We start from the raw sequence: 20213 nt of genomic DNA, 5'->3' as shown, positions 1-20213 counted from the left end.
GCCCATGTCCATCCGCCTGCCCTCCTTTTGGGTACCATCACTTCACTGTTCCCTGACCGTCAGATTTGATACAGAATTTGGCCAATGACCCAGATTAGTTCTCTTTTCGTCCCCGTGGGCCTATAAATAAGTTTCTGGTTGTCTTCTTCATTTTTCCTTTACATTCAAACTTTTAGAGAGAAAAAACCAGAATCATTCTTGTCTGATTCTTGCATGTTCTCAAAGACGAGAAGACAAAACACGGTTGGACTTTTTGAATTAGTGAGATCGTACTTGCAACCGCTCGTTCAATCATCCATTTCTCTGTTTCCACCGATTACATTGTGTAAGTTTTCGGTTTATGGTTTCTTTACGTTATATATATACACATTTTTTTTATGCATGCTTATGCTTCTGTTACACCGTAGGCATTAGGATTTACTCTCGTCCCATTTATCCATTCACTAGTTTAACGCACTAGGATTAGGGTGCTTCGACTGATGGACATTAGGTTCAAACCCAATTTCTGCGAAAAAGGGTCAAAAAATGGTTCCTTTTTTGGGTTTTCAAATTTCAGGAACCGTATCTTGCACACCAAGATATCGGGTACAAAATTAGGGTGTGTCTTTAAGGAATGCACGATTCCCAAAAATATCACCTTTTTAATAACCGCCACCTTTCTTCCCTAATATTTTGGGATTTCCCATGACATATCCACCTTCGGTGGAACACACGCTCTGGGACTGGTCTCATCCTTTGGATCGAGCTTGCCTTGTAGCCTTGATCATTCGAGCTTAGGTATTATTTATCTCTATACTTCTTGCTCGCTTGGCCCTCACCCTTTTACTTTCTTGTTAGATGCTGCAGAATTCGGGAAAGTGGCGGGGGTCAAAGCTCGCAATTCCCTACTCATCAGTAACTCCGAGCCCAGAATCTCCTTTCACCTGGAATCAACGTTTAATTCGGGAGCACGAACTAACATGTGAGCAAGAGGACACTCAAGATCACTTCCGACGTCAGATAAACGAGGTCGAAGAAGGGAAAAGGAAAAGACTAAGGGTCGCTCTTCATCCAGATCCGAATACCGAGCCTAGACCGATTCCACTCGACCCTTCACTTAAAGTGACGATTGCTTTCAAGCCAGGTGATCTTCACTTTTCACTGATGGGAGAACCCTCTACCTCGCAGCCGAGGAGGGAATTTTTCGAGGCATAGCATTATTGGAGCTCGGTTATGTCACTAGGCCAGATAACTGATATCCTGGCCTTTCACGGGATAGGATTATCAGGCTCGCTAAGATGTCGAGCCCCGACCTCCCACGAGCGAAGCTGCCGCGCTCCAGGAGATGGAAATCTTGACAGCAAGCTGAGATACTCAGCTTGGAGCCAGAAGCACATGAAGACAGGGGCGGTACTGCCCTTGAAGTCTTTTTTCAAGGACTTCACAGATTTTGTTGGGCTGGCCCCTTTCCAGCTCAACACCAATTCTTACAGGGTACTGTCTGCCCTGAGGTCGCTGTATCACGAGTTGAAGTGGGCAGGACCTTCACCAGGAGAGATTTTATATCTCTTCTGTTTGAAAAGCAATCCCTCCCAAGCTCGGGGAGGAGACGGCTTCTACTATCTCTCGAGCTATTCGAAGGAGAAGAAGGTGTTCGAGGATCTTCCCAATCATCCTCCTGACTTCAAGAAGGCCTTATTCTGAACAGATGGCCTAGCCCCGCCTCGATTCTACTCGTTCAGACGGATTCGTAAGTATCTCAACCTCTTTCTTTTTTTATGCTCGAACTTTGTTTTTAGGTCCGTACTTATTTGAAATGCGTTTGATTTTCCAGCCAACTATCATCGCCCTACCCTTACCAAGGAGATGAGGGAGCGCAGAGAGACTCTGCTCCAACTTCCTTGTGGCAAGAGATCCCTTTCATATCTCCTGCATGAAGACAAGCTCCGGGCGTGTGGGCTCTTAGGGGAGGATCAGTCTACATCGGACTGGTCCAATAAGAAATACGACCGGTGGGAGGTTGTACCTTTACCAACCGGTAACCTCCCCCCGAGGAGAGATGCGAGGCCTCCACCTACAGTTCGTCATAGGAGTCCACAATCGGGGAATGAGGCCAATGACGAGGCCTCAAGCTCGGGCTCGAACGATCAAGGTACAGTCATCCTTAGCTCGAATATGTGGTCCCCCTCCCTATTAAAGCATAAACCCGATAGGTTAGTATTATGTAAGGATGATAGGGACCATTTCTATGTATGGTCTTGGGTAGATGATAGGGTACATAGGTTTAATAGCTGGCTCGGGAAATATGACACCATGTATAGCCTGAACGAGATATGGAACAGGATAGCCGTCCAATATGGGACCAACGACTATAGGGACATTTCGAGGTTGACTTCCACCTATAGGGAAGGCACTCCCCCCGCCTCTTCTAAAGATGGGAGAATTTCGTGGTCACCGAGCACAAGCTCGGGGGAGAGTTCCAATTAGGTTTCTCTCCATTTGTCTTTTTATCCCATGTATGTTTGCATTATGTGGAGTACTTTATTTTTTGATATCTCATATTGTGGTGTAACTGTGCAGGCGAGATGGACTCCGACCTCGACAACATCCTTGAGAGTGGCGGGGCCAAAAGAAGCAAGCGTCCGAGAGGCTCACGGAAGTCCGAGCGTCCCACCAAGGTCCTTTAGAGGATTGAAAAGACACCTCCTCCACCAGCTCTGGCTGCCACGAGCTCGGCTGTGGAGCCGACTCCTCAGGTCGGGGCGTCCACTATGGTCGAGCTCCAACCTCCCGTCATGGTTCACTCAACGCTCAGCCCACCTCCAAAAAAACCCTCGGCTTCCATAACACGCAAGTTGTCAGTTTCTACTCATGTTGATGAGTATGTAGTTGACAATGCTGCTAGACCCCATGGGGCTACGCTAGGCTCGGACATTCTGTCTCGAGTGGGCCAGAGCTTTAGTGGTTTTGATGCTATTGGCAATTTTTGAACGACGCCCGAGACTGCAATACACTTTATGAGAAGAGTGTCGAGATTACTGCCACGGTAACTTTTCTTTTCTCGCTACTAGTTGTATTTATAGACGGTCCATATGCTAATGCTGATTTCTTTGTATGCCAGGCTCTTGCTGTCTCTGCTCAGCTCAACTATAAACTGAACAATGAGATCCACTCGAGCAAGTTCTATGTTCAGGAGGCAAAGGATCTTCAGCTCAAACTGAGTGATGAGCTTAAGGCAATGAAAGCAAAGGTGGAGGCAGGGGCTGAGGAGCTAAAGGCCAAGTCTTCCAAACTTGAAAAGCTGAGTGCCCGGCTCGTGGAGCTTGAACAGGAGAATGTCTGGGTCTGGGACACCAATGCTAAGCTTGAAGAAGAGAAGGCCGCCACTTTCGAGATCATAGAAGGTGAAAAGAGTCGTCTTCTCGAGGAGTTTAAGGAGAAGAAGGATCGGGCAGTCGACATGGCCATGTACAGAATCTGGGCCAACAATGTCGACCTCGATACCAGCTTCTTAGGCCATCTTGAAGCGAAATTCGTGGCCAAATGGCAGGCTCGGCTTAATGAGAAGGAGGCTGCTCGGGATGATGCAGAGGGAGCCGGGGAGGACGCTGATGCCGAGAAGGCCAAGGAGGATGCTAAGAAGGCCAAGGAGATTGCTCATTCTCTTTAGATGATACCTCGGGGTTGCGTCCCTTTATTTTTTGTAATTGTTTTCTTTTGATTTATGCCCATGGGGTTGATACAATTTTTTTTTTTACTTCATTTTAATATATGTGCTTTACATTTCTCGGGTTGAAATATTTTGCACATTTTATATTAAAGTGTCATATATGCCTGTTTAATCACACAAACATAGTTTGGATTTAAGCTCGAGGTTCAATGCATTCATGCACAGTTTGCTCGAATTATCCGCTTCCGATCTCGTTGTTTGTCAAGGTCGGATATTACTTTTACCATGCACCCGAAAGTACTTGTATGGTGTGTAATGCAAATGGTTTAGTTATATCTTACCTTTTAGTTACTTTTTCTCATCCTCGGTTAGCTCTCCGAGGTAATGAGGTCGAAACTATTATTTTGCAAGATACTCCAGCCTCGATCTCGGCTTAACACGAAGTGGGTTATGCTCCAACTTACTGCCGATTAGTTTTAGATGGTTTGTTCCAAACCTATTAAGGTCGTGTTAGGTTTGTAATCCATACACTTATATTTTAATCTAGTTTGCATATTTGGTTACATCCAAACATTTTTATCTTTTTGCCAGTTTGGTTATATCCAAACTTATCCCATTTCGCGCATTTGGTTATTTCCAAATACTTGTGTACTTTTGACGGTTTGGTTATATCCAAACAGTTATATGCATTTCGTATATGCTGTTTTATTTTTTCAAGCTGATGGTATATGAGCCACTAATGCCCCCTTAATATCCTATGAGTGAGACCATAGTTTATTAAATTAAGAGAGATTGCAAACAAAAATACAGCATATTAAACGAAATCAAACTTTATTTGAAAAAATCCAAAAATAGAAAAACAGTACAGATAAACAAGCATGGTTATAGGCAACATCCTTCCTATACTATTGATAGTAAGGTCGTAGGTGTTCGTCATTCCATGCTCGTGGTACTAGACTTCCATCCAATCTCACCAACTTGTAAACGACAAGTCGGATGATTGACTCTATCTGGTAGGGTTCTTCCCAATTTGGCCCGAGCACGCCAGCTGCTGGATCCCGTGTTGCCAAGAATACACGCCTTAGCACCAAATCTCCTATGCCGAATTTTCGATCCCGAACTCTTTTGTTGAAGTACCAGGTAGCTCGCTGTTGGTATGCAGCATTTTTTAATTGAGCTTCGTTCCTTCTTTCTTCGATCAGGTCAAGAGTTTCTTCAAGTTAAGAATGGTTCGGGGCTTGATCATAAGCGAGGGCTCGAATTGTGGGAATTTCAACCTCGACTGACAACATAGCCTCACAACTGTACGCCAGAGAGAATGGGGTATGTCCTGTCGATGTACAGGCCGTGGTCCTATATCCCCATAGGACTTAGGGAAATTCTTCGGACCATCTTCCTTTAGCTTCTTCCAACTTTTTCTTCAGCGAACTTTTTAGAGTCTTGTTTACAGCTTCGACCTGGTCATTCGCCTGGGGATGGGCCACTGACGAGAAGCTCTTTATTATTCCATTTTTTTCGCAAAAGTTGGTAAACAAATCGCTGTCGAACTGGGTTTCGTTATCGGACACAATCTTCCTCGGCATCCCATATCGACATGTGATGTTTTTCATCACAAAGTCAAGGACTTTTTTGGAGGTTATTGTCGCCAAAGGTTCAGCTTTTGTCCACTTTGTGAAGTAATCTACGGCGACTACCGCGTACTTTACTCCGCTCTGGCCAGTCGGAAGGGAGCCTATGAGGTCGATTCCCCATATCGCAAATGTCCATGGGGAGGTCATCATAGTGGATGGTGGAGCTCGAGGAATTGTGGCGAATCGTTGGCACTTATCACACCTTTTTACGTAGTCAAACGAGTCTGATTTGATGGTAGGCCAGAAGTATCCTTGGCGTATGATTTTCTTGGACAGGCTATGCCCCCCAGTATGGTCTCCACAGAACCCTCCGTGAATTTCTTCTAAGATTTTTTTAGCTTCGGGAGGAGTCACACATCGGAGTAGTGGCATGGAATATCCTCTTCTATACAGCCTTCCATCTATAATGGTATAACGAGGGATTTGATACATAAACTTTCGAGCCTTGGTCCGTTCTTCCGGAAGGATGCCGATCTCAAGATATTCAACTATCGGAGTCATCCAGGTAGGCTCGGAATTGATCATACACACATCCTCCTGCCCTGGCTCGTCAATACTAGGTCTCGAGAGATGTTCAATTGGCATGACATTCAATTCGTCATTCTCGGTAGAGGTAGTGAGCCTGGCTAAGGCGTCCGCATTCGAGTTCTGTTCTCGGGGGACCTGTTCTATCGCATAGAACTCGAAATGTTCTAATGTTGATTTTGCCTTTTCTAAGTATGCTGCCATTCTCGTACCACGAGCCTGGTACTCTCCCAAAATTTGGTTAACCACTAACTGGGAGTCGCTGTAGCAATGTATTGCTTTAGCTTTGAGCTCCTTGGCTATACGAAGTCCCGCCAGTAAAGCCTCGTACTCGACCTCGTTATTTGACGCGCTAAAGTCAAATCTCAAGGAAGAGTGAAATCTGCTTCCTGCAGGAGTGATCAAAATTACTCCTGCCCCCGATCCGTTTTCATTAGATGACCCATCAACGTAAAGTTTCCACAGCTCGTGGGCCGGGGTTATAACTTCATCGTTGGTCATGCCAGTACACTCCACTATGAAGTCTGCCAAGGCTTGTCCCCTTATGGTCGTCCTTGGGTGATAAGTGATCTCGAATTGCCCGAGTTCAACTGCCCATTTAAGCAGTCGACCTAAAGCTTCTGGCTTGGACAAGACTTGTCTTAGTGGTTGATCAGTTAGTACATGGATGGGGTGTGCTTGAAAATAGGGTCAAAGTTTTCAAGATGAGTGAATTAGGCTGAGAGCTAGCTTCTCCATCAAGGGATATCTTGATTCTGCCCCCAGTAACCTTTTACTGATGTAATACACGGGCCTTTGCACTTTTTCTTCCTCTCGTACGAGTACTGCACTTATGGCGTGCTCGGTCGTAGCAAGATATAAGTATAGAACTTCTCCCGTAATAGGTTCTGACAAGATAGGGGGTTCTTCGAGGTGTTTCTTGAGTTCCTGAAAAGCCAGCTCGCATTCCTCTGTCCATTCAAATTTCTTGCCTCCCCTCAGCAGGTTGAAAAATGGAAGACAACGGTCTGTAGATTTTGATATAAACCTACTTAGCGCCGCCATCCTCCCCGTCAAACTTTGGACATCTTTGTGTTTTCGAGGTGAAGGCATATCGATCAGGCCCTGGATCTTGTCTGGATTAGCTTCTATTTCTCGAGCATTTACAATAAAACCCAGGAATTTTCCTGAAGATACTCTGAAATAGCACTTATGAGGGTTAAGCTTCATGTTATATTTCCGGAGCACGGCAAAGCATTCTTCGAGGTCATCAACATGGTTATTGTTAAGTTGAGATTTAACCAGCATATCGTCAACATAAACTTCCATGTTGTTCCCTATTTGCTCGGAGAACATCATGTTCACAAGCCGCTGGTAAGTGGCCCCAACATTTTTGAGTCCGAATGGCATAACGTTATAACAATATAACCCTTTATCTGTTATGAAGCTCGTATGTTCCTGGTCAGGGGCATGCATGGCAATTTGGTTATATCCAGAATAGGCATCCATGAATGACATTAGTCCATGCCATGTCATGGCGTCCACGAGCTGGTCAATCCGTTGTAAAGGAAAGCAATCCTTAGGACAGGCCTTGTTGAGGTCCGAGTAGTCAATGCAGGTTCGCCAAGTTCCATTAGGCTTCGGGACCAGTACCGGATTGGCTACCCAATCGGGGTAAAAAGCATCCCTAATGAATCGGTTTGCCTTTAACCTGTCGACTTCCTCTTTTAGGGCCTTTTTCCTATCGTCAGTTGTCTTCGCTTTTGTTGCTTCGGTGGGAAGCTTTTATCGATATTTAGCGCGTGGCTCACTATATTTGGACTTATTCCTACCATGTCCGAATGTGACCACGCGAAGACATCCTGATTTTTCTTCAAAAAGCAAATTAATTGCTATTTAGTTTCTTCATGGAGGTTTTTCCCGACCTTTACCGTTTTCGGGGGGTCTGATTCTTCGAGCTTGATTTCTTCAAGCTCTTCCAATGATTCGAGATCAGCTCTTTCCTCCACTCTTAGGTCGATTTCTTCATCTATCTTCAAGATTGTCCCGTCTTTATTCTGAATGATGACGAGAGCTTGTGCGCTCGCCTATTTCTTTCCTTTTATGGAAATGCTATAGCATTCCCTCCCGGCCAACTGGTCTCCCTTCAATGTCCCGATGCCACTAGAAGTTGGGAACTTGATGGCCAAATGACTTACAGTCGAGACTGCCCCCAGCCCTACTAGGGCGGGTCCCCGAGCAGCACGTTGTAGGCCGATGGCAGGTCCACTACTACAAACTCCATCATCTTGGTCGCTGAGACTGGATAGTCTCCCAAGGTTACAGGGAGTTCAATGGACCCCATACAGGCAATCCCTTCTCCTGAAAAACCGTACAATGTCATTGCGCAAGCTTTTAGGTCTCGAAGCGTGAGTCCCATCTTTTCTAAGGTGGCCTGATAGAGAATGTTCACTGAGCTCCCATTATCAATGAGAACTTGGTGAACTCTCTTATTCGCAAGCTGGAGAGTTGTAATGCCCCAAATTTCCTAATAAGGTTTAGGACCTTGATTAGGAGGCCGAGAGGGCCATTATTGATTTATTATAGTATTTAATGATTATATGCATGTTTACGTGAATTATATTATTATATGATGGTGGATGCGTGCGTATGGGAGAATTTATTATTGTGAGGGTATTTTGGTAATTTGGCCAGTGTGGGCGTAATTGTATATTTTGGGTGCATGGTTGTGATTAATTAATATAGCCACATTATAAGGTGGGTTGGTTCAAGCTATTCGACATGAGACGATCATGAGATGTCAGTGTTCGGTCTAGTCATAACGGGTTTAAGTTCGGAGCTCGGGATAAGTCTCGGGGTGAATTTAATGATTAGAGCATTACCGGGAATTAAAGGGTAATGGGATATGATGTATTGGTATTTGGAAATATTGAGTATAGCAGGAATTGGGGAGCGTTAATTATAATTAACGAGATAGGCGGGAAAAGACGGTTTTACCCTCGGAAGCTTGTAGAGGGGTTTATTTGGCTTAAGGGCATTATGGTCTTTTTACCTTAAGGATTTATATCAGCCTAAGGGAAATTTTAGAAGGCTGTGGAATGAAAATAAAATAGAGCCTATCTTTATCTTTCTCCCTTTCTTCCCGTACAAGTTATCCTTCACCCTTTTCTTTGAGTTTTGAGAGCCCATGTTGAGGAAGCAAGCTAGGGAGTCTAAGCTTGGGAATTCTAGACCTAGCTCAGCCATTGGGAAGGATTCAAAACTGTGTTTGAGGTGAGTTCAGCCATAAGTTTCTGATTCATACTCTGATTTGAGTTTTAGTTTTTAACTTGTGAATCTCTTGTAGAAAGTTTGAATTAATGGAAGTTTGGGTGATGTTTACTTTGGGTTTTGATGAGGGTGAGTTGTAGAGGATGTTTGGTGGTTGAATTGGGTGTTAGGTTGAGGTTTGGGACAAGTTTGAAGGGCTGGTTTCAAGGGAAAACGCAGGGGAAAGTCTGGTGTGCGTGCTGAGTTTTCTGGGCAAAATTGGGTATTGAGCCACGGCATGGCTGTGATGCGCCGCGGCTCAAGGCGTTTGGCAGGGAGGGTGGTCTCTGTCTGGGAGGCGCGCCGCGGCGCAGCTAGGGCGGGCCGCGGCCCTTAAGGCCATTTTGACCAAAAACATGTTTTTTAGCTTGGGGATTCAAGCCATAGGCCTCGGGGTTGAACCTAGTACCCGGTTAAGTGGGGATTGATGTTCCGGAGGCTAGATATTGATTTGGGAACTTGTGTTGATCATTTTTATTGATGATACCTTATATTTGGTTATGACTAGGTGACCGTTAAAGGACTAAAAGTTGATCGTTCTCAAGGGTCGTTCTCTTAATAGTTCTAGCTCGACTTTGAGGTAAGAAAACTGCACCCTGTGTATACGTGACATGCATGGCTATTATTGATGCATGTTGGTTGATTATTGAGTATGACATGCATGGGTATTCTTGATGCATGTTGGTTGGTTATTAAGCGTGACATGCATGGCTATTATTGATGCATGCTGGTTAATTACTGAGTATGACATGCATGGCTATTCTTGATGCATGTTGGTTGGTTATTAAGCGTGACATGCATGGCTGGTATTGGTGCATGTTGGATTGCAGGATATATTGCATATGATGTATGAGAAACATGTGATTAGGATATGCTTTGTATACTGGGTATGATATTGTTCAGAGCTTGAGCCTCTGTGGTTGTGCATGGTCCTAATTGTACTAGTATCTGTTTAGTAAGCATGCTAAATACCTTGTTTATGGATATTGAACATGTGGTATATGGTTGGTGGCATGACTTGCTTGTGTATGACACTGACTAGTTAGGGACCGACTCTAAAGTCGAGGATCACGCATTGAATGGCTCTATGGCATTAATGCTAGACCGACCCTAGGGTCGAAGAACCTATAAGCGCTTGCCTGGTCTAAGACTAGATGATTTCAGCCAAGGTATATGACCCCGGTGACTGTTTATCACATGGCTGGGGGACGCAGTCCTTAGTTACGACTCTAGAGTCGAGAGGGTGGTTATGTTGGTGACTAATCACCATGCACCTATCCTAATCAAGCTTATGAAGGAACCACCTATCAGTTAAGCCCTGGTGACCCTATCGTCACATGGCTAGAGGAAGCTACACTCACCTTTGTGACCTTTGGCTATTGTCACCTACCTGTTTTGGACCGTTGGTCCTGAATGGCTGTTACAATTACTGTTGATATTATATCATGTTGGATTGTCTTTTCTTGCTGGGCTTTGGCTCACAGGTGCTACGTGGTGCAGGTAAAGGCAAGAGGAAGCTAGACCATCCTTGAATTGAAGAGCTTAGGTGATGACGTGTACATATGCAGCTGCTTGTCCGCCACGGCCGAGGTTTAAAGTGGAACTAGGGTTGAACCCTGTTTTGCCGCTTAGAACAGCCTGTTGTAAATATTTTATGTAATAGACTCTGAAATTATATTTTCGGGATCCCAATGTATATATTAAACATTTTAGTAAAACGTTACATCCTAACCAAAGTTTTTAATCCCTAAACCGCTAATCATACTTAGTTCACGATTTTGGCCAAATGACTCGATTAGCGAGTTTAGCACTGTTTACAAGGCACACCGTAACGGTCCCTGGAGTTTGGGGCGTTACAAGAGTGATGACCAGTGGGTCATTGTGGGGAAACTGAACATGGGACGCATCGTCCTCAGTAAAGGTTATCGGCCGAGATTCAATCTTTTGGCACTTTGGAGCTCTAGGTTCGGGTTCATAGGGGGACCTGTCCCCAGTTTTTAGCTCGTTCACGTATCGCTTTTGGGCATTCTTGCCCGTCCCTGCGAGATGAGGCCCGCCCGAGATGGTTATCACATCTTCTCCATCAATCGGAGGGGGCTTATCTTCTTCTCTAGCTCGGGAATTATTGTCTTGAGTAGGCTGCGGCGCAGCTGCCCTCTGGCTAGTAGAAGCCTGATTATTATTCTGGTTCCTGACATATTGTCTAAAGTATCCTCTCAATATCAGTCCTTCGATCTCGTCCTTCAACTACCTGCATTCATCAGTAGTGTGCCCAGTATCTCTGTGAAATTGACAGTACTTGCTGGAGTCTCTCTTAGACTTCTGATTTCTCATGGGGTCTGGTCGCCTGAAAGGGACCTGGTTTTCATTAGCCAGGTATATATTCTCCCGAGACTCGTTGAGCTTGGTGTACACTTTGTACACAGAGAAATACCTTTCCCGTTTCTTCTTCTTTCCCCCTCCCGCCTCGGGGTTACTTCCTTCATTCTTCTTCCTTTTAGAAGGGTTTTCTGCAGGGGGTTTCGAAGCTGATGGGTCCGCTGAGGCCGAGGCAGAGTTTACGTTTATCATTGTAGTTATGGGCTGAGAGGTCATGTTCAGCGTTGGCCTCACTCCTTCTACATTGACAAACCTCTGAGCTCGTCTATTAAACTCGGTTAAGGATCTCACAGGCTTTCTCTGCATATCATCCCAGAGGGGACTTCCCGACATTACCCCAGCTTGGATGGCCATTAGATGACCACTTTCATCTACATCCCGAGCTCGGGCAACCTCCAAATTAAACCTTGTAAGGTAGCTCTTCAACGTTTCACTTGGCTGTTGCCGAACGTTGGTCAGGGTCGATGCCTTGGGTCTTACCCCGATCATGGCTCTAAACTGCTTTTTGAAATCTTTTGATAGTTGATCCCAAGAAGTGATTGAATGCCTCTTATATTTTTCGAACTAGTTTTTTGCTGGTCCTGTAAGCGACGCTCGAAATAACATGCATCTGAGCTCGTAACCCACATTACTTGCTCTCATTATGGTGTTAAATGTACTCAAATGACTGTACGGGTCGGATTTCCCTTCAAAAGGTGGGACATGAGGAATCTGAAACCCTTGAGGAAACAGAGTGTTGGAAATATGGGCAGGGAATGGTTTGAGCTCCTCATCAGAGTCCTCATCCCGACTCCGACCTCGCTTATTCTGCAAGAGCCTAAATGCCCTTTCCAGCTGATCAATTCTTTCTTGAACCAGGTCCGCAGGGGGTCTTGCCTGAAATTGACTATCATTGATCACAATTCCAGGCTCGCACCTTCGCAGGGGATCTTTGCGCCCATTTAGGCGATCTCTCAGGTCCGGGTTCGATGGATTACCACTACCCCGATTCTGATTCAGGTGCTCCCGCAGGTCGGAGCGGTTCCTATGGTTTCCAGTATTTCTTCGTCCTTGATCATGCATGCTGACTGATCTGGCGTCCCCTGAGTCGTCACTGGCGAGGCTTGTCGCATGATTGTTCCGAGACGGATTTCTTTCATGCTGCCTCGTCTCTGCAGTGCGAGATCTAGACATTTGGCTTCTCGCAGGCTAGTCGCCTCTCCGTTCTCTAGTAGGCTCTCTATTCCCCTGTTTCCGTCCTGCCCGCCTTGCCTCATCACCCCGAGTTGGTTGTGCATTCCTCCGAGGTGGTGAGGGGTATCTTATTGGTGATGGCGGGAACCGTATGGGTGACGGTGGCTGCCAACCATTTCGGGGCCTGGATGGCCCCGAGTTCGCCCGTGATGACTCGGTAACATTTTGCGCGTTACCAGGAACCTGAGTCTGAGCCTCTGCAGGGGCTCGGTTATTCCCAATTTTTGCTGGTAACTCCGTAGTCGAGTTAGTCGAAGCCCTAGCCCGAGTGTTTCTTCGGGGTCTCGAAGGAGCAGGTTGCTTTGCTGGTGGCGGAGGTTGCTCCGCTCCTCTTGTGGCAGCGTTTTTTCGAGGTCGCCCACGAGGCCTGCGGGGAGGAACATGAACGTCCTGCAGAGGTTGAGGTTGAGCCGCCTGCGCATCTGCGGCTAACCTAGCCAACTCTTCGCTTCGCTTCTTGGCTTCAACCAGCTGTTTTCTTAACTGTCGGTTTTCAAGTTCCACAATGGGGACGTACCATTCAGGATTATAGTACATGTCCTCATCGTCCCTTGGAGCCGGAGGTGCTGGAGGTCCTCGAGAATCAGAGGACTCACTTCTCTCATCAGGTTCAGGATTCGTCATCGGCTGCTTCCCAGGGCACCGTGGATAGTTTTCTTTAGGAATATTCTGATCATTCGCGGCCATAGCTAATCAGGGATTGTATTGCTTAAGGCTCTCAATGAAAGCACCAAACTGTTGACGTCGTTTTTCGTCAACTTAAAACGTAGAGCAATTAAACAACAAGAACTATGGCGCAGGTAAATAATACAGAATAACAACGAGAATTTTACGTGGTTCAGCAGTTTACTCTGCCTAGTCCACGAGTCAATTTTATTAAGACTTTTGATATTTCAGGAAATTCTTCAGGGATGAATTCTCCATAAATTCTCTCAAGATATCAAAAATTCGTCCCCTCTAAGTGTCCATGATCTATCTATTTATAGAGGGTTCTCAGAGTTCGTTCCCACATATTTCGGGAATATACTCCTCTTCATTAATGGGGATAATGACATTAAATTATGTAACTCCTATATACAAGGAAACGTCCCCTGAAGACCAGGAGGCATATAACAGACTAGTTAATATCCCTTTAATGTAGGGAAGTTACAACAATAAATATCTTTAAACGCATGGAACGCGTCTCATCAGATGACTCATTACGTCGTTCGAGATCGGTAATCAGTATCATGTCGGACCAGGTCTTTAGATAAATTATGAGCTAGCCACCTTACCCCAAGACCAGCTCGGAGCGGGCAAATACCACCGAGGCCTCTACATTTCGAGATTATACCCATGTCGAGTTCGGGCTACTTGATCCAACAACACCCGACAACGGATATACTCCGATGCTATGTCTTTCGAGCTTAGAAAGAACTTCGAGGTTACATATCTTTGAGGTTGCCACCTTGCTTCGAGGGTTTGACATCTGGACCGCGATGTGCTTTAGATATCTCGAACTCACACCTGACGAGTCCAACTTTCGAGGTCACAATCTCAGGTCTTGAAATCTGGGTGTAACACTTACTACTCTTACATAACCATTAATCTATAAAAAATATTAAACAAAACACAACAATGGTTGAGCTATGAAATTACTTCATATTCTTTATGAATTAGACACCATTTGGGTTTCAAAAGATGAAAGAAAATTAAACATTTTCCATAATAGGTCAATTAACCTAATGATTAGTCAATCTATGGAAATTACTAAGGTGTTCTTTGGTAATACTTAAATAAATAGTTTTTTATTTATTTAATTAAAAATTTGACAATTAAACTTAAAATAGTGTTTGGTAACTCTATTTTTATTTATTATTTTTAAAAAATTTAATTAAAATTTAATAAATTTTGAAAATATAATTTTTTCACTTTCAAAATTTTTTAAAACTGTTTTAGACTTTTCGTTTCTTTTTTTTCTTCTCTTTTTCAAATCAACACCTCATTTTATATTGTTAAACAAAAAATAAAAATAAAAGTTATCAAAAATATTTTTTATTTTTTATTTTTAAAAACAAAAAACAAAAATAGTTACCAAACATATATTTATTTTTTTAAAATAAAGAAACAAAAATAAAAATAATATTTCAAAAATTTTACCGAACACAAACACAACTTAAGCATTATTCAGTTGTTGATGTGATCAAGGTGGTCATCCAAATCAACCACATCTTCTCACTTTTCAGTTGAAATATGATCCAATATAGGACCATATTCCTCCATATGATCCACCAAGATTGAGCCTGGCCCAACTTAGGTTCTCAAGCCCAGGACAGATTTGACTAAATAACTATTTTTCTCAAATTATTTAAAATATATATATATATAATAAACGATATTTTAATAATGTTAAAAATTATGGCTTATTTATGTGAAATTTAAAAAAAAATATAGAAACATTAGCAAATTGAAATTTCCATAAAAATAACTAAATGACAAGCTTGAGCCTGGCCTAAATGATGAAAGTTAGAGTTTTTTATAAATATGATTTTTTTTTATTTTTTTATAAATATATATAATATATGACATTTTAAATAATTAAGATTCAAATTTTACAACTTAATTATGTAAAAGACTATGAGTTATTTGCTAGCATAAATATTTATAAAAAAAATATAAAAGTCAAATATTTGTAAACTTAAAACAAAAAAAATAAATAAAGATTTCCCATACAAATAATTAAATGACAAAAAATCTATAGAGGTGTAATTTCTATGAAAAATAATTGTTTAAATGAAATAATTTTAGTAAATTTATAAAATTATAGATCATTAAATATAATTATACTATGGTATAAAAAACATGACAAACACAGCCTTGTAAATTGTAACATGATTAAGATTAGGAAATTCCTTCAACATAGCACATATGATTGAGTTGTTCATTGGCTGACCCAAGTATTTTGGGGACCTTGGTCAAAAAAATTAAAATTGGACATTTTTCTTAAGAAAAAAAAAGTTTGTGTGTGTTTTTTATTTTTTATATAAAAAATAAATTTGTATGGCAAAAAATAAATAGGACCTTCTAGAAAGAAAATTTTTGGATCTTTTCTATCAACATTTGTGGGCTAAATTTTGGGACTTTGGCCCCAGCCACATTTGCCCCACCCTGGCCAGCCATGATTACCCCAAATATAATATTTAGAAAAATTATAAGAAGGAAGTGAAAATTAAATTTAATATGGGTTATTCAATAGAGTTTTAAAAAATATGGCTTGTTTTTTATAAGTATTATTTTATGGTTTTCTAAAACTTGTATTCCTTTTTATGGGATTTTTTTTCTTCATATTTTTGTAAAAAAATTATTTTTATGCCATATTTTTTTTCTCATAATTTGATTTTTTTAATTAAATTTGTCCATACAAACTAAAAAAAGTTTAATTACCATATTTTTGCATATTAATGGCTAAAAATTCATATTTATGAAAAAATCCCTTATAGGAAATTGCCCAAAATAAAGGCATCAATAAACTAATGTCTTATTTTTAAAATTGTAGAGAAATGACCATTTTACATTGTTAATTACCTAAATTGTCATTTTTTTATAATTTATTTATTTATTTAGGACTGTATGACTTTAATATAGTGGTATATATATATTAGTTTTGTTTAATTAGTTTTTATTTTAAAGTTATATTGATTTTTTAAGTTTTTTTATAAGTTGTTGGTATATTATTTTCCAATTTGTGTATATGTTTTTGTAGTATGGTATATAATTTTTTTTTTTGTGATATTTAGTTTCTATTTTATTATACACAGTGGTAGTATATAATTTTGTATCATGGTATATACATTTTAATGGTAGTATATAACTTTGTTAGCATAGTATATATATTTTTTAGTAATAATTTTGTAAGTTTTGATGGTATATTATTTTTCAACTCAGTATATATATTTTGTGGTATGGTATATCATTCAACAACTCATAAAAAAAAAATCAAAATAACTTTAAAATAAAAACTAATATACATATGCCATAATATTAAAATATTTAGAATAAAATAGTAATTTGTTAAATGACATATTTGGTAATATGTGATATTAAGGAGATGATTAGGCTATTTCACTACAAAATTAAAAACATGGACATTTACTTACTTTCACACACCATTAAGGGTCATTTTGCACCATAATCCTAATATTTAATGCATCAAAATAGACAAAAAGTAGCAATGAGAAAAACCTAAATTAAATCTTAATATTACACTCAACATAATAAGTGTCTAGGTAAAAAATTGAGTATAACTTTGGTACGCATATCAAGTCCAATAAGACAGCCAGATGAGTCCATATTCGGGTAACGAGCCCAAACTACAAAATAAGTCCATATTCGCGTAACGGGTCCAAACAAACAACTTAACCTGCACCTGGGTTTGAATCCATCCACTCAATCAAACGGGTCATAGAAGAAGTCAAGAAGATTCAGCCAAGAAGGACGTTATCTATCTGGCGAAATCCAAGGGACGAGGCCCTTGAACAGGTTAGAGGAAATGGCCCCAATGGGAACTCTATAAAAGAAAGTTGGAAAAGAGTCTTTAATGACTATTGAATACCGAGACTAATCACTCATACTTAGTGAACCTGACTAGTTTGGTGCCTAAGTAATCAATTGTAAGAAAACGCTTTTACAATAACTCCCAATTTAATTAGGATTATATTGTGCAATTGTGTACATTAGAGTATCTCCAATAGGGTACTAAATTAGTGATTGTGTGTTACATTTATTTTTATTTTTTTTAATATTTCTCTAATAGTGTGCTAAAATTTGTGTCAAATTAGTTTGGCACAACAATAAATGATATATTTTTTTATTTTTAATTTGGCTATTAATTATTATTTTTATATCTTATTTATCAATTGGAAACTTTTAATTTTTATTTATTTATTTTAAAGTCAAACTTAATTAGAAACTTATATTTTTTAATATATATTCATTACAATGTTTTTTATTAATGTGTATCTATGACATAGATTCTATATGTTTTGGAAATCAACTAAAATATTGTCCTAAATATGTCATTTATTTATTCTTTTTGTGTTAAATTTGGCAAATCATCTTAGGTTTAAAAAAATAATGTTAATTTATTTCTAATTGGCTATATATAAATAGATCCCTTATAATAAAAGTTTTTAAATAATTATTTTTTCTCTTTCAAAAGAGATTTAGAAGAATTGTTAATAATTGTTCTTTGTTTTGCTTGTATCTTAAGAAAGAGCCAATATAAACCACGGTGTTGACTTGACTCAAAAAGTATCATAGAACTAAATTCTTTTCTTCTTTTTTAAAAAAAAAAAAACATAAAACTAAATTCTAAAACAACAAAAATGGCAATTACCAGAAAGAAAAAGATAAAAAAAAAAAAGTAGCTTCCAGTCAGGGGCCAGGGGTCACGTGCTCCCTCTCATTTGTTTTTAATATTTTTCTGTTTGTATTAATTAAAATTTGGCCCCAAATATTAAATATCTCACCATATAATTCATTCAATTTATAAAAAATTAAAAAATTATGATTATTCATTGTATTTATGACAATGTGTGTTGTCTCATTACTTGTTAGAACCATGTATATTCAAATAGATATTTAAACCAGAATCTAATAAACAAAAAATTGAATATAATAACAAAAGTTGTGTTTGGTAAAAATTTTGTTTTTGAATTTTTTTAAACACAAAAATGGAAATATTATTTTATTTTTGTTTCTTTATTTCTAAAAAAAAATGCTTGGTAACTATTTTTGTTTTTTGTTTTTAAAAACAAAAAAATAATAATTGTGTTTGATAATTTTTTTGTAAAAAGTTTAAATACACCTTTAAATTTGATTTTGATCAAAGTTTTTTAAACTAAAATCACAAATAATTCACTAAAACTAACAACTCAGAACAAAAACACAATTATTATGCGTAACAACTTTGGTGTTGTTTGGTAACACTTAAAAAAATAGTTTTTATAAATAAATTTGCTTACTTACAAAAAAAAAAAAAAATGGATGTTAAATTTTCAAACCAGATTTTATAAAAATCTAAAATTCTATTTTTTACAAAATTATACCCTCTATTCTTAACATCCATTTTAATGTGTCCAAAAAAAAATATAGTTTTTTGTATAATTAATTAAAAATTTGACAATTAAACATAAGGAAATTTCTTTGGTAGGGCTTTCAAAAAGAGCCCTACCGGTAGGACTCTTTTATGTTCTCAACCTTTGAACAGTTTTCAGCGCAATTTTTTTTTATGACAGTGTATATTGTAGTTATTTAGAACATCCTGCAAATTTTCAGAAAATTCCGAATAATTTACAGTGCCGAAAACTAAGTTCAAACATGCTATTTTCCACACGCATAAAAAAAATTAATCACGCGTGCAACAACCTATTTTTATACTAGTTTTTGGCACTGTAAATTATTCGGAATTTTCTGAAAATTTGAAGATGCTCTAAATAACTACAATATACATGGTCATAAAAAAAATCGCGCCGAAAACTATTCACAAGTTGAGAACACAAAAGAGTAGGGCTCTTTTTGAAGTCCCTACCATAGAATTATCATAAACATAAAATGTAATTGATAACTCTATTTTTATTTATTATTTTTTAAATTTGAATTAAAATTCATTAAATTTTGAAAATAGAATCTTTTCACTTTCAAATTTTTTTTAAACTGTTTTAAACTTTTCCTTTCTTTTTATTCTTCTCTTCTTAAAATTAACACATCATATTGTTAAATAAAAAATAAAAATAAAAATAAACAAAATCTACAAATATATAAACCCTAGTTTTCCTTTATATCGTTTAACAAAATAAAAATTACCCACTCAAAAAAATAATAATAATACACATGCAACCATTTTTCATAATTACTAAAAAAAATTATTTATTTGGTGTTCAATGTTAAAAATACTGAATATTTTATATCACAAATCACATTTTTCAATCATATAACATATAAAAAATTAATATCTCAAATAAAGAATACACACTAATGAATCCAATAACACCTCTAGACAATAAATAAAAACTTTTTCTTCTTCTCTTGTGAAATTTTTAGTTTGTGATCTTATCCCCAATATGAGATAGTGATCTTATAGTCATAAATCCAAATGAAACAATTTAATTTAGTTTTAGGTAATAAAGTAAAGGGTGGGATATTTTTTTTAATTTTTATTTAATAACAAAATTTAAAATGTGTGAAAATAAATTTCAAATTTATAAAAAGTTTACAATAAAATTATTTTATATACCATTATGTATTATTTTGAATGAATATTAATAAATAAGTGAGTGACAAAATTAAAATGATTCATAATTATTGTATAGGCTTATAGCTCCAATAAAATTACAATATCTTTTATTATATAATTTTATTAATTAATATTCATACAAAATAAGAGAATTTGTGGTGTGAGTGAGTGAACTTTTATTATATTCTCAAATGAAATGCAACTATCTTTAAAAAATTAATTCGGTAGTTTTTAC

Source organism: Humulus lupulus, chromosome 6 (assembly GCF_963169125.1).
Source record: "Humulus lupulus chromosome 6, drHumLupu1.1, whole genome shotgun sequence".
NCBI lineage: Eukaryota > Viridiplantae > Streptophyta > Magnoliopsida > Rosales > Cannabaceae > Humulus > Humulus lupulus.
Note: the sequence above shows the minus strand (reverse complement) of the source record.